The following is a 13,113-nucleotide window of genomic DNA, read 5'->3' on the forward strand; positions in this document are numbered from 1 at the left end:
GAGTTGTTTGTGGTCAAGGAACTACAATCAGCAACATTTTTGTTCATGACCAGTGCATAGTCTATAACTTTTCATCATGCAAAGATTTCTGGTCTCTCATGCTGGAGCTTTTTTGCACAGGATACAATTTGGGGATAGAACCTTAGACCCAGCAAGGGCTTGGACCTTCTAGGTTTCTCTGATCTGCCTTATTGTAACAACTCTACTTTTCCTGCATGAAAATTAATGCAAAGTATTTTTATATGATATAATGACTGAATAATCATTTTATTGTGCTTACCAAAATTATCTTCCGAGAGCTAAAAATATGATGAGAATACTTAGTCATTCCAATTGGAATACAGCAGTGTTCAGGGCCTTGTTCAAGAAGCACAATCTAAATATAAGGCCACTCTCAAGAGAGCCGAGTGAGATTGTAAACAGAGGATCTGGCAGGATCTGCTGCGGTCCAATAAGATTTACGACATAAGATCTTTTTGGCATATAATCTCACATGGGAGTATGGGGACTCTTAAACATCATGTCAAAACCAAGAAATGGGTAGAACTCTGCCTTATATGGTCCAGAAACCTTAACTAGTCAACCCCTGCATGGGGAATTAGGAGTCCCAGCTAGAGAGGTATCACATTTAACTGATTGGGAGGTTATAGAGCCATTGGTCTTTAGTTTAGAGTATACCCTCTCTGCTAATAACAAACTTAAATCAGCCAAGGCTCTTGGGCCAGATCGAATACTGGGTGACTTGATTAAATCAGGACATGAGATATGGATTAGTTACATCAATCTTTTTTCTAATGCAATAGCAGCAGGAGGAGAAATATCTGGGACATGGAGAGGGGCAGAAAGTATCCCAATTTGTAAGAAGGGAAATGTCTGAAGACTATCTAGCTACAGGCCCATAAGCCTGATAGACAACCTGCAGAACGTTTTTACTAGGCGGGTTCTGGACAAATTGCAAAGCTGGATGGATAGCAAACAGGTCCTGTCCCCACTCCAAGCTGGTTTCCAAGTGCAAAAAAGTACTACTGATCAAGGGGCATATTTATACTCTGTTTGCGCCGGATTTGCGTTGTTTTTTTTTACGCAAATCCGACGCAAAACTAACTCCATATTTATACTTTGGCGTTAGACCCGTCTAGCGCCAAAGATCTTGGAGTTTGCGTCATTTTTTAGCGTGGACACCTTCCTTGCGTTAATGATATGCAAGATAGGCGTTCCCTTCAAAAAAATGACTCCGAGGCATGTGCGCCGTATTTATACTCCCGGGCAAAAATGACGCCCGGGAGTGGGCGGGTCAAAAAAAATGACGTCCAGCCGCTTTTGCGTCATTTCTCAACGCCTGGCAGGCGTTAAGGGACCTGTGGGCTCGGAAGGAGCCCAGAGGTGCCCTCCCATGCCCCCAGGGACACCCCCTGCCACCCTTGCCCACCCCAGGAGGACGCCCAAGGATGGAGGGACCCATCCCAGGGAACTTAAGGTAAGTTCAGGTAAGTATTTTTTTTTTTTTTTTTTGTGGCATAGGGGGGCCTGATTTGTGCCCCCCTACATGCCACTATGCCCAATGACCATGCCCAGGGGACTTCTGTCCCCTGGGCATGGTCATTGGGCATAGTGGCATGACTCCTGTCTTTGCTAAGACAGGAGTCATGTCAATGGAGGGTTGGAGTAAAAAAAAATGGCGCTAATCGGGTTGAGGCAGATTTTTTGCCTCAGACCGACTTGCCCCATTCTTTGACGCCCAAGCTCCATTTTCCCCTACGCCGGCGCTGCCTGGTGTGGGTCATTTTTTTTACGCACACCAGTCAGCTCCGCCGGCTAACGTCATTCCATAAATAAGGCGCCCGCATGGTGCTTTGGAATGGCGTTAGCCGGCGTTAAATTTTTTGACGCACAACTGCGTTGGCGCAGTTGTGCGCCAAAAAGTATAAATACGGCCCCAAGTGTTTAGGTTTGCTATCATGTATTGGAAGTATGTATTTCTTAGCAGTCAGAAACCAGATGTGGCAGGGGTGTGTTCCTGTGCCTACTCTGTTCACCCTGTACATCATTGACGTGGTTAAGACTCTGGTGGCATGCAGAAATGATCCCCCTGTTTTAAATGGAGAAAAAAATCCTATACTCCTTTTTGCTGACAACTTACTACTCATCTCAAAGTCCCCTATGGGCCTTCAAAACGTGATTGACAAGTTCCTAGGATCCTGTACGGCCAGGGACCTAGAATTAAATGTATCTAAAACGAAGTATATGGTTTTTGGAAGAAATAAGTCGAGATGAAGCACTGTAAAAGTTGCATGTCAACTCCTTGAAAGGATTTTTTGCTTTGATTATCTAGGAGTAAAATTCTCTGAAAGTACAAATGGGACCCCAAATTATCAAGAGTTCTATTCTAACAGCCCATAGAGCTAATGCTAAACTTCATTTGCATAAGAGAGCTTATTCTCGTTCAAGCTTTCCTGCCCATGTAGCATACCATGCTAACACATAAAAGCACAGCGCTCTATGGAGCTGAAGTCAGGGGTTACACTGATTCCAGGAAGCTGGCTGTAGCCGAGAATACCTTTGTAGGATTATCGATCTCGGTCCTGACCAGCACTCCTCTTATCCCACTCTTCTTCAGTCTTGGTGCCAAATGTGTCACGGTTGAGGTGCAGTTGAAGCCTATAGTGTATTGGATCCGTATCTGGTAGACCCCTAGTCTATCTGAATACATGGATTTTTTGGGGGACTATGAGCAGTGCCCTGAAGCTTCCCTGTCTGCGATTTGTCTTAGACTGGTTCAAGAAGCTAGGTTTACTTAGGCTGTGTGCAAACCGAAGGAAAATTAGCAAGTCAGAGATCCCCCATTAAAATCAAAATACTAGGCCAATGTGCATGATCATCAAGTTGCAAGCAGTGATCTTGGCCAACTAACTAATCATTTCTTAGATTTAAAAGTAACCCTGCTTTTCTAAACATTTATGGATACTATCACCTCACCCCTTGCTAAAAGTTTATATTTGAGGTTTAGGTTGGGTAATTTGCCTGTCAGAGTTTTTAGGAGTAAGTGGGGGAAAACGGATCTCTGATCCATGTCCTGCTTGTAATTTGACCTCTAAGACCGAGGGGCATATCTTGTTCTTTTGTATAGGATATCACAGCTGTAGGAAGTGGATACCTACATTATGTTTGATCCTGGGAATCAGTCGATATTTGGAAGCTCTTCTAATTTCAAAGAGGGATACCTCAAGTCCAGTTGTATATTCAGTTAGCTGCTTTCCACTGAAGTCTGGTTTAAGCAAGAAAAGCAGTAAAATGAAATCCCTTATAATTCATGTTACTTTTTTTGGAAAATGTTTTTTTTTCTAAGTTGAGATGCTATGATAGAGCGTGAATTAGTTGTTGTGTTGATACAGAACAATCGAAATGCATCATTTATATTTATTTTGTAATGCCTGCACATTGTTAATTACAAACTTTTTCGAGTTCTGTTGACTAATATTTTAATTGTTAACTGAACTGATTTTATTTAAAGGATTATACTTGTATATACTCAGTGGTAACAGCTTTACTTCCTCTTAGTTACTACCCTTCTATTGATTATCCTTGTGTAATTTAATATAAAGCTAAGCAAACAAGAATTGGATTTTGAATGGCTGTACTTTTATAGTTTTGTTTTCATGATCTCTGTACACTTTCATGGTAAAAAGAAAAACCGAATAAAGTATCTATGAATTTCAACAGCTCTACTTTTCGCACATGTAAATAAATGCATAGTATTTTTTATTACAAATAGTTCTGACTGAATAGTAATTTTATTGTGCTTACCACAATTTTCTTTGGAGAGCTAAAATATGGGGAGAATACTAGGGCCCAGATTTATGCTCTGTTTGCGTTGAATTAGCGTCATTTTTTTATGCTAATTCAGCGCAAACTTAACTCCATAGTCTAATGTCAAAATATTGGAGTTAAAATCATTTTTTGGATGCGTAAAACCACCTTGCGTCAATGAGATGCAAGGTGGGCGTTTCCATCCACAAAATGACTGTAAGACCATAGTGCCTTATTTATCCTCCAATGCAAAAATGGTGCACGGGAGGGAGGTGTGCCTAAATAATGACGCTAAGCCTGCTTAGCGCCATTATTTAATGGCTGGGTGTGTGCAGGCGTTAGGGGACCTGTGGACCCATTTCCATGGTCAAACACCATGGAAAGAGCCCACAGGTGCCCTCCCCAATCCCCAGGAACACACCCATCCACACCAGAGGTACACCACAGGATGTGGGACCCCATCCCAGGTAAGTATAGGTATCTATTTTAAATGTTGGTTTTTTTAAGTGCCATTGGGGGCCCTGAAATTGGCCCCCTACATGGCACTGGGTACAATGGCCATGCCCAGGGGACACTTGTCCCCTGTGCTGGCCACTGGGGCAGTGGGTATGACTTCTGTCTTTTATAAGACAGGAGTCATGTGGTATGGATGGTTTTGCGTCATGAAATGATGTTAGGCTGGTTAGAGTCATCTTTTTTTACTCTAACCAGCCTAGCGTAATTTTTTGGGTGCAAATCACCACTCTCCCATACCGCCACCTCCACCCGGCTAATGTAATTTTCCATGACGTTAGCCCACCCTTTGCTCTGGATTGTGCCATTCCATTAATTTGGCACCCGGCTGGCATCCTGGAATGGCACAAGCCGGCGCTATACTTTTTGACGCAAAGCTGCGCAAACATAGTTTTGCGTGGAAAAGTATAAATCTGGGCCGACATGTTTCCAATTGGGATACAACAGTATTTAAGGCCTTAGCATATCTGTGGTAAGAGTTGGTACTGTAGTAAATAGCGCAGGACCTGGAGGGAGGTTTCCATTTTCACTCCACATTGATTGAGACCTTCTAATAAAAGCATTTTGGAGCTACAAACGAGTACCCCCGTAGTACTTGTATAGGTACTCCTATATGCTTTGTAAACTAGTCCCAAAACATTCACAATGTGAACAAAAAAGGAATATTCAAGGATTGCCCAAATACAAATAACACAAACGAAAAGGACTGTGCTCTCTCTACACTAAGAGGGAGCTGGACGTTTCGGGCTGATTCACAAAGGCATGTAAGAGTACCTAAAAGAGTACTCCTGTAGTGCTATTTCTGTACTCATACATGGTTTGTGAATCGGCTCCACGGTCTTTCCAGCTTTTCTGAAGTTGCTTGTTGTTAGTTAGCGTGTACTGTTTGATGGATCATGTCATGGGTAACTACATGTGGTAAGAGCACCATGCTTCCAGCCCAGGGCATTTATTTAACAGATCAGTGCATTCAGGGAGATGCAGTTATACTTCACTTCAATTGAAGCAACTTGTTAATACCCCTAATGACAATCATTTGAAAAAACAGAAAGCCTGGTGGCGTGCATACCTGAACACAGCTGCAAAAGGAAAGTGGTCACCCGGTTTGGAATCAAAGCATGGCGTCAGCAGGGCATGCACCAACGTGAAAACCCTGAGGATGAACAAACTCCCTGCAGGCAATGGAGGCCGGACATACAGAGCATCAACCACCATTTGAAAAGTGTACATGATCTGCTGTTGATGTGCGTACCATGAGCAGCCTGAAAGATGAGGGACAGTATTATTTTTAGCAATGGTTCTGTATGGAACTCTAGCCAGAGGGCTCCTACTGTTGTTGATGGTATGGATGCTGGGCAAAACAAAACCTGCAGCTACAGAGAGAGGGTGTGTACTATAGGTAAAGGGTACCCTGTGGCAATCAGCGAAATAAGAGATAGCTACTGCCCATGGAACACGGAGAACCAGGATCGAACCCATGCCTTGCTCAACATCCTGTGATTCTGTGCAAATCACTTGTTCACCTTGTGCCTATAAAAGGCAAACTAATGTATACTGTAGTCTGGTTCTGTATACCTTTGGGCCGAGTTTGTGCTATAAAAAAATACAAAATAAACTCTGTCTTCTTCTTTAGTGGCTTATGAAAGTGCTTGCATCCATTAATCAAGTCACACTGTCATGGGTGTGCAGAGGCTTGGATTATTATTTTAGTGACTGATCCCTTCTCTCTTCTTCAAAACACACACGCAGGAATTACTTGCCATTGTATGTCATATTCAGTGCCACTTTATCTTGGGATACTATATTGCCACCACTATATCATGGGATATTACATCTTCTCGGAGGGACTCGAAGGAAGCCCGTCCCTGGATTTTGTTTAAACATGTTTAATCATTAAATGTGTTTCATTAATTTACTCACAAGATGTTTAAATTAGTTTTCCCTTACCCATAACTTATTTGTATAACTTTCCTTTCATTATACACCGACCTATGGTCTAGTACTGGCCATTTAGAATCACCCCCCACAATGTCATGGATTCATTGAGTTGGGACATAGTGTTCTGACTTTGAACTGGGCATATATTTTGATATTATACCGTCATCTGATCTAATGAGTTTGAGGCCCCTCTAACAACATTAAAGGAAGTTGGAAACCTAGGGGTATCCATGGATTCAGACTTTGACACTGTGCTACATGCTAACAATGTCATAAAGAGTTATTTTTACACAATGAAAACCCTACATCACATCTTCCTATACCCTGCATATCAACATAAACTGCAAGCCATCATCACACACTTAATCTCTAGGCTTGGCTATGCCAGCAGCCTATAACTTGACTTTGCCACATTCATCACATGCAAAATACAACACACCTAAACTGCTGCTGCAAGGCTTCTCCGCCTAACTGTAAGAAATCCGTAGGAGGCACTGCTTTCTCAGTACAAGCCGTCAAGCTCTGGAACTCACCACCAACCAGCGTTAGAAGCATCCAGCAACATATACAACTCAGAAGACAGATGAAAACGTGACCTGGCAACAGAGCCTAGAAAGACCTTCGTGCATTTGCGCCACTTTGTAAACCCTTGGGTCACATTATGCCTGCGCCAGGCATAATGTATGCAAGGGGGGTGCTCCCACGCAGGGAGGCCCAAAAAAATGGTGCAGTGAAATTTACTAGATTTCACTGCGCCATTTTTGGTGTCGTTTTTAACGCCTGCTTTAAAATGAAGCCCCCATAATCTCCTATGGGTCTCCCTGTGCCTTGCTGGACTAGTGTCAACATTTGTGGAGCTAGTGCAGCAAAGCACCATAATAGCACCAAAAATGTTGAAGCTATTGTGGTATTGTGCGCTATGGTGTGCTGTATTGTAAATACGGCACACCCATGGTGCCCTTAGGGGAGTGCAGGGTGGGAGCAAGAAAAGTGGCGCATTGTAAATATGCCCCTAAAACCATAATATTCAGTGGTCAGCAGCCAATTGTAACATATACTTCATACATTCACATGACATGTCTGATACGAAGGTTGCCCATCACCAGTACTGTACATCCAAAAAAACAAACATCACCAAATGAACAGGCATGGAAAAACTGAAGAGACTTGTCACTTACTGCTGGAAAATTCAAAGAATTTTAACCTAGTTCACCTCTTCAAGCCCCAGATATCTATACACTAAGAATACTTCTTTACATCTCACAATGGGACTCAGATGTGGGATATTACTAACAATGCCCATCCCAAGAGATCCCAACAGGGTAACCCCCCCCCAATATTCAGGAAGTGGATTTGCTGCATATCATGTGTGATGTACATACCCAAATATCAACAATATAATTGCTCCCAGGAATACCTAAAGTAGGGAGTTTAGTACCCCCCAGCCCGTGCATCTGGCCTATAGGGGAACAAGACAGACTTTGTGTGATCAACATGTAGGCTGGAGATCTCACCAAGTTCTGCCATCTTGTTCAACAGGATTGAGGCTGAGATGTGGGGTTGCTACCGATACAGCATAGCTTATCTGCATATAATGACACAATATGCGTTGTTTGCCCCCACTAGTATCCCCCACGTGTGCAGAACCTGATGCATTCTGCATGCAACAGGCTCCACTGTCAGGGATAACAGTAAAGGGGACAGGGTGCACCCCTGTCTAGTACTCCTCTGTAGTCGGATCGCCTCCGAGACCATGCCCCCAGTATGCACCCATGACAGTGGCTGCGTATAAAGTACACACACCCAAGGGATATATTCAGGACCCAGACCCACCATGTTGAGTACCTGCCGGATGTACTCCTAGCTAATGGAGTTAAATGTTTTTTCTATATTGAAAAAAGCAAGAGCATACTGACCATGCTCCTGACAGGGTGCATGCATCAAGTTTGACAACTTCCGCAAATTGCAAAGGGTGTTTCTGCAAGGTATAATTCCTTACTGGTCTGGGTGGACCAGTCTGGTGAGGTGGTGGAGCAAGCGTTTCACCAGTATGTGCCCTAAAATCTTTCAGTCTGTGTTTAGAAGAGACTGAGGGCTATAGGAGGCAATGTCCAAAGGCTCTATCCCCGGTTTGAGTATCAGTACGATATGTGCTTCTCTCAGAAGCAGGCAGTAGTCTGCTGTCCAAGGCCTCTGATATATGCCAGGAGCAGTTTTTCTGCCATGCTCTCCAGTAGTGCCTTACATAGCTTGGTGGATAGACCATCTCCACCTGGAGCCCTGGTGGTTTTAAGAGAGTCAATGGCCTGTAGAATTTCCTGCTTGGTGAGGGGGGCCTCCAATTCAGTCTGCTCCACTTCCTCAAGCTGTAGAAGCTGTATCAGATCCAGATTTGCTGACAATGTAGATGGCAAAGTCATCTCATAAGAGCCATATACTCCCAGAAGATAACATGTCAGTGCTTCATTAATTGTCTGCTGTGTGCGCATAATGCATCCCATTGGGTCCCTAATCTGTAGTAATGTGTCAGTGTGGTGATCCTGCTGTATTAGCCTTCCCAGCATTCTGTCCGCTTTGTCCCCTTCCATATGCAATCTTCACCTTTGAGTGTGTCATACATGTTTCTATAACCTTTACCACAATGACAGAACCTGTTTTTTGGCCTCTCCCCAGGCCAGGTGCAGCATTGGCTCTCCTGGCAGGGTTCTCTCCAGAGTCGTCAATTGCTCCTCCTCATGTGTAAGGTCTCTCTCCATGGTACGTCTAATACTTGTGGTGGTTGCCATGGCCACCCCCCTCAACACCACCTTCATGGCCTCACATTCTGTTGCCCTGGTTTGAGTGCTTCCTCAGTTGAGGGAGAAATAGGCTTTCAGGGCGACTACAATCACACCACTATAAATTGGATCAGTGAGGGATTCTACCGTCATCCTCCATAGCGGGACCTTGCGTATCTTTCGTGCTAAAGAATAGGTCAAAAGTAAAGGCGAATGATCCGATATATACTGGGCCAGATTGTGTCACATACTCCATGCTTGGCCTCCCCTTGTATGAGGAAATAGTCCACTCTACTGTGTATGTCTGCTGCAAGGGTATAGCAGGAGCATGCTCCATATAGTAGATTCTGAGCCTCCAAATATCTATCAGTCCCATTCCTCGTATCAGTTATCATAGGGCATTGATCATATATGGTTTGGTGCCCTGCCGTACAGGAGCCATATATGGCTCACCCGTCTAGGACACAATTACAGTCCACAGCCATGAGCCATGAAAGTGGCATTATCCACATTAGGAACATATACATTAATAAGACAGAAACCATAGGCATCTAGGGAACCATGCAGTGTCACAAATCGCTCGTCCGGGTCTAGGTACAGCCCCAGTTTCTGAAATGGTACACCAGGAGATACCCATATAAGGGCCCCCATGCAAAGTCCGAATACGAGTTGCCTATATCTGATCCCGCCATTGTCGGCATAATGCAACGATATTGTCAGTTCAAGTGGACCAAGTGGGTTTCTTGCAGTAAATCAATAGAAACTCTGTAATGTCTAAGGTAGGCATGGACCCTACTGCACTTCTCAGATCTATTTAACCCCCGCTTGTTCCTAGTATGGAACTTGCTGTCAGTCCCCACCTAGGCATATTTGTCCAGGATAATTTGCATCACCCTCCCACTGGACCTTCACATTGTATATGAGGATCCCCAAAGTATATGAGCATCAAGTGCACGGTTCCCAAAACTGCAAACAAAAACCATAACCAATGAAACAATCAACAACACACTCCACAGTACCGCCTCACCCTCCCAAGGCAGATTATTCGAGTTCCCTCCCAGCTCTATTAATGGCCAGAAGGGTGCCAGACACCGCCTTACACCCACCCTACATTTCTTTCCCTTAGATTGCTGACGTAAGTGTTAGAAGGTTGTTTAGACTGGCGAGGCGTCAGGTCACACCCAGTCCGCATGCTCATGGATGTTGCTCAGCAGACTAGAAGGTCACGGGCACTCCCCCACCTCCCAGTTCCAGCCACTGCATAACTTTAGACAGCCACTCTCTCATGAGTTCAGTTACCATCAATCTGGGGTGCCCCCAGGCTCTCATCGTGTCTGGGCCATACAAAATCCCAGTGGTAAGTGCATTTTGCAAGACTCATGAAAAATAGCCAGTGTTAGGGAGAAAGATCAATTAGCCAGCATCAGTACTGTCACTTACTGTGTCTGACACCGGCCTCATCGGTTAGAAGGCAACCCGTGCCAGCAACCCCAGCATTTCCGCTCTCAGGGTGCCATCAAGGCAGAAAAAGATCCGTTCCATATCTGGGTGCTTTTCCTCAGGCCTGCGGGTTGAGGGAGTTTTCCTATGTCTGGCAGATCGGTGAACCTCACTCAGTCGTAGCTCTTATTGACCCAGTGTGCCAGAGTCTCCTTTCTGTCCCAGCGAGTCCAACTAGTCCATGCAGCAAGCAGGGACTCATAGAAGTAGACCCGGCCCCTGAGACGCACTCGTAGTTTAGCAGGGTACAATAGGCTATATTTATTGTTGCAATCTCTCAACCATCTCTTACCACCAGAAAGTAATTGCACAGTAGCTGTACCCTCTGGGCATAATCAGGGTAAATGAAGATGAGTTTCCTCATAGCATGGAGGGCTGTTTATGTGCTCATATTGTAGAATATTATCCTGATCACAGTACTTAAAGAGTGTGCAATCAAAGCCCTAAGGGGTAACCCATGTTGCGGCTCTGGTGCCAGCGCCCCAGCTGCCCTCTCCACTGTAAAGAAGTTGGACAGCAGTTGGGGTTGGAGAGTCTGGGTAATCTTTTGCTCCAGAAAGAGCTCCACCGAGGGGCTCTCTGCACTCCAGAAATCCCATGAAGGAGAGGTTATTACGCCTCAATCGACCCTCAGGGCCTTTTAGGTGTTCTTCTGTCTGCGTAGTGCTGCATTTCAGTCCATCCACTTTGGCTCTCATCCATTTAACTTTGCCTTGAGGCTAGTCACATAATCTTCTACGACAGCTGTGTGGTCCACAACTTTTATGAGATCCAGACATAGATGACTAATATCCATATCTATGGAGTCCACTTTCCCCTCCAGCGTGGCCCTTGAGCCATGTATCACAGCCATTAGTTCTGTCATTTTGGGCCTCTGGGTCAGCGCACCCCCCAGTCAATCCCCAGTCTGTGGCGCCACCACCACCGTCTCTGGGATGGTTACATTGTACTTTTCCATTCCGTTGGCCTGTGCTGGTTTCGCTCCCTTGTCCTTTCCAGTGGCTAATAATGCACGGCAATGGATTGGCCTCCTCGTCCAGATCCTTCGCCTTAGGGCCCCGAGGAGAGTGTCTGCAGGGAATAACCCAGTCGTCAGCCAGAATCCACAGTTCGATCCCCCCTCCAGTCAGTGCAGTGTCCTGGTCCTTTTCAATTTTAGCTCCAAGCGTCAGTGCGGGCCCCTGTATTTATTGCCTGTGGGCCACACAGTGGCTCCTTTTCAGCTCCACAGGCCCTAAATGGGGTCACTCACCTCAGCCACCATCCACAACAGTTCTCGTGGCCCGAGGACAGTTATTTTATAGCACCACCTTCACTGGGCAGGAGATGCATAGCAAAGGCCCAATCATTCCTGTCTCCCAGGGCCCTCTGGATAACCACTGTGAAGAAATCTGCCAGGGAGAGGGACAGGGAGAATCACCCTAAGGCCTCCGCCAACCCCAGGGAGCACCACCAGGGAGAGGGTTCTACTCAGCAGCACCTTACTGTTGCAGGTGTCCGACCATCTGGAGTGGCTTTTTTTTTTAGTGCCGTGCAGACAGCTCACACCCAGAGCTCATGTGTCGTCAAAGGGAGGGGCGAGTTCCACCAGTCTGTTCCCGCCAGCAGCCTCACCACACTATGGCCCCTCAGGCCACAGGCCTCCCGCCGAACCCACGCTCACCTCCAGCAGCACTACGTAACATCCGCAGCTCTTCTCTGCCAGTGTCTGCCTTATCAGTCTCCTCTCATCTGAGCCAGCAGGTGTCATTAGCAGTTGTGGGGCAGCACAGAAGTGGCACCCCTCGCCTCAAGCCCACCAGCAGGTTTCCCTCTTGTGGCTCCGATCAGTGGCAGGTGCCATACCAGCCGCTCTAACCCCCGATGGAGTCTCAGGGAGGCTGCAGTTAGGTCCAATTATTGGCCACAGCTCGGGCACCGCACCTCACAGGGCCTGCCGGGCGGCTCTTGCACTGCGCAGCAATGGCAGCAATCGAACCAGGAGACCATGCACTCCAGCATCAGGGCCGGGCTACCATGTCTACTAATTGTGCAGATGGGCCATGCAGTATTTCAGGGCCCCACAGGATCCCAGAAAGTCCAGGACATAGGTAAGTGTCCCCTCCATGATATCAGAGAAAGGGATGCTGTCCCTGACAAAGGATTAGGCAGGATTAATAAATCAGCAGCTGGAGCTGTGGTAAAGGACCTCTTGTCAGCCATCTTGGTGGCCCCGGGCCTCATTGCTTCCTGTTACAGCATATTGGCTACTTGTCTAGCTAAATAAGGCAGAAAAAGTCAGCCATTGTGGCAGGGACCTACAATGAACATTGCAGCAAGCTAAATGTCACCATTGTGTTGGACCGGAGTGTTCTGGCTCACTGTTCTAAGTGCGGTACCAGAATTCCCTCTCATAAGATGAGCATGGGTTCAGCTTGCAAGCTTAGCAGCCACTGTGTGTGGCACCGAGGTCTTGCGTCCATAGATAAGGATGTAAAGGGGATGGACCTGATTTAGGGGGTCATTACAACATTGGCGGTAAAAGACGCTTACCGCCGTGCAGAAGACCGCCAACACACCGCCGCGACCGCGGAATTCC

The sequence above is a fragment of the Pleurodeles waltl genome, chromosome 11, assembly GCF_031143425.1.
Source record: "Pleurodeles waltl isolate 20211129_DDA chromosome 11, aPleWal1.hap1.20221129, whole genome shotgun sequence".
Classification (NCBI taxonomy): Eukaryota; Metazoa; Chordata; class Amphibia; order Caudata; family Salamandridae; genus Pleurodeles; species Pleurodeles waltl.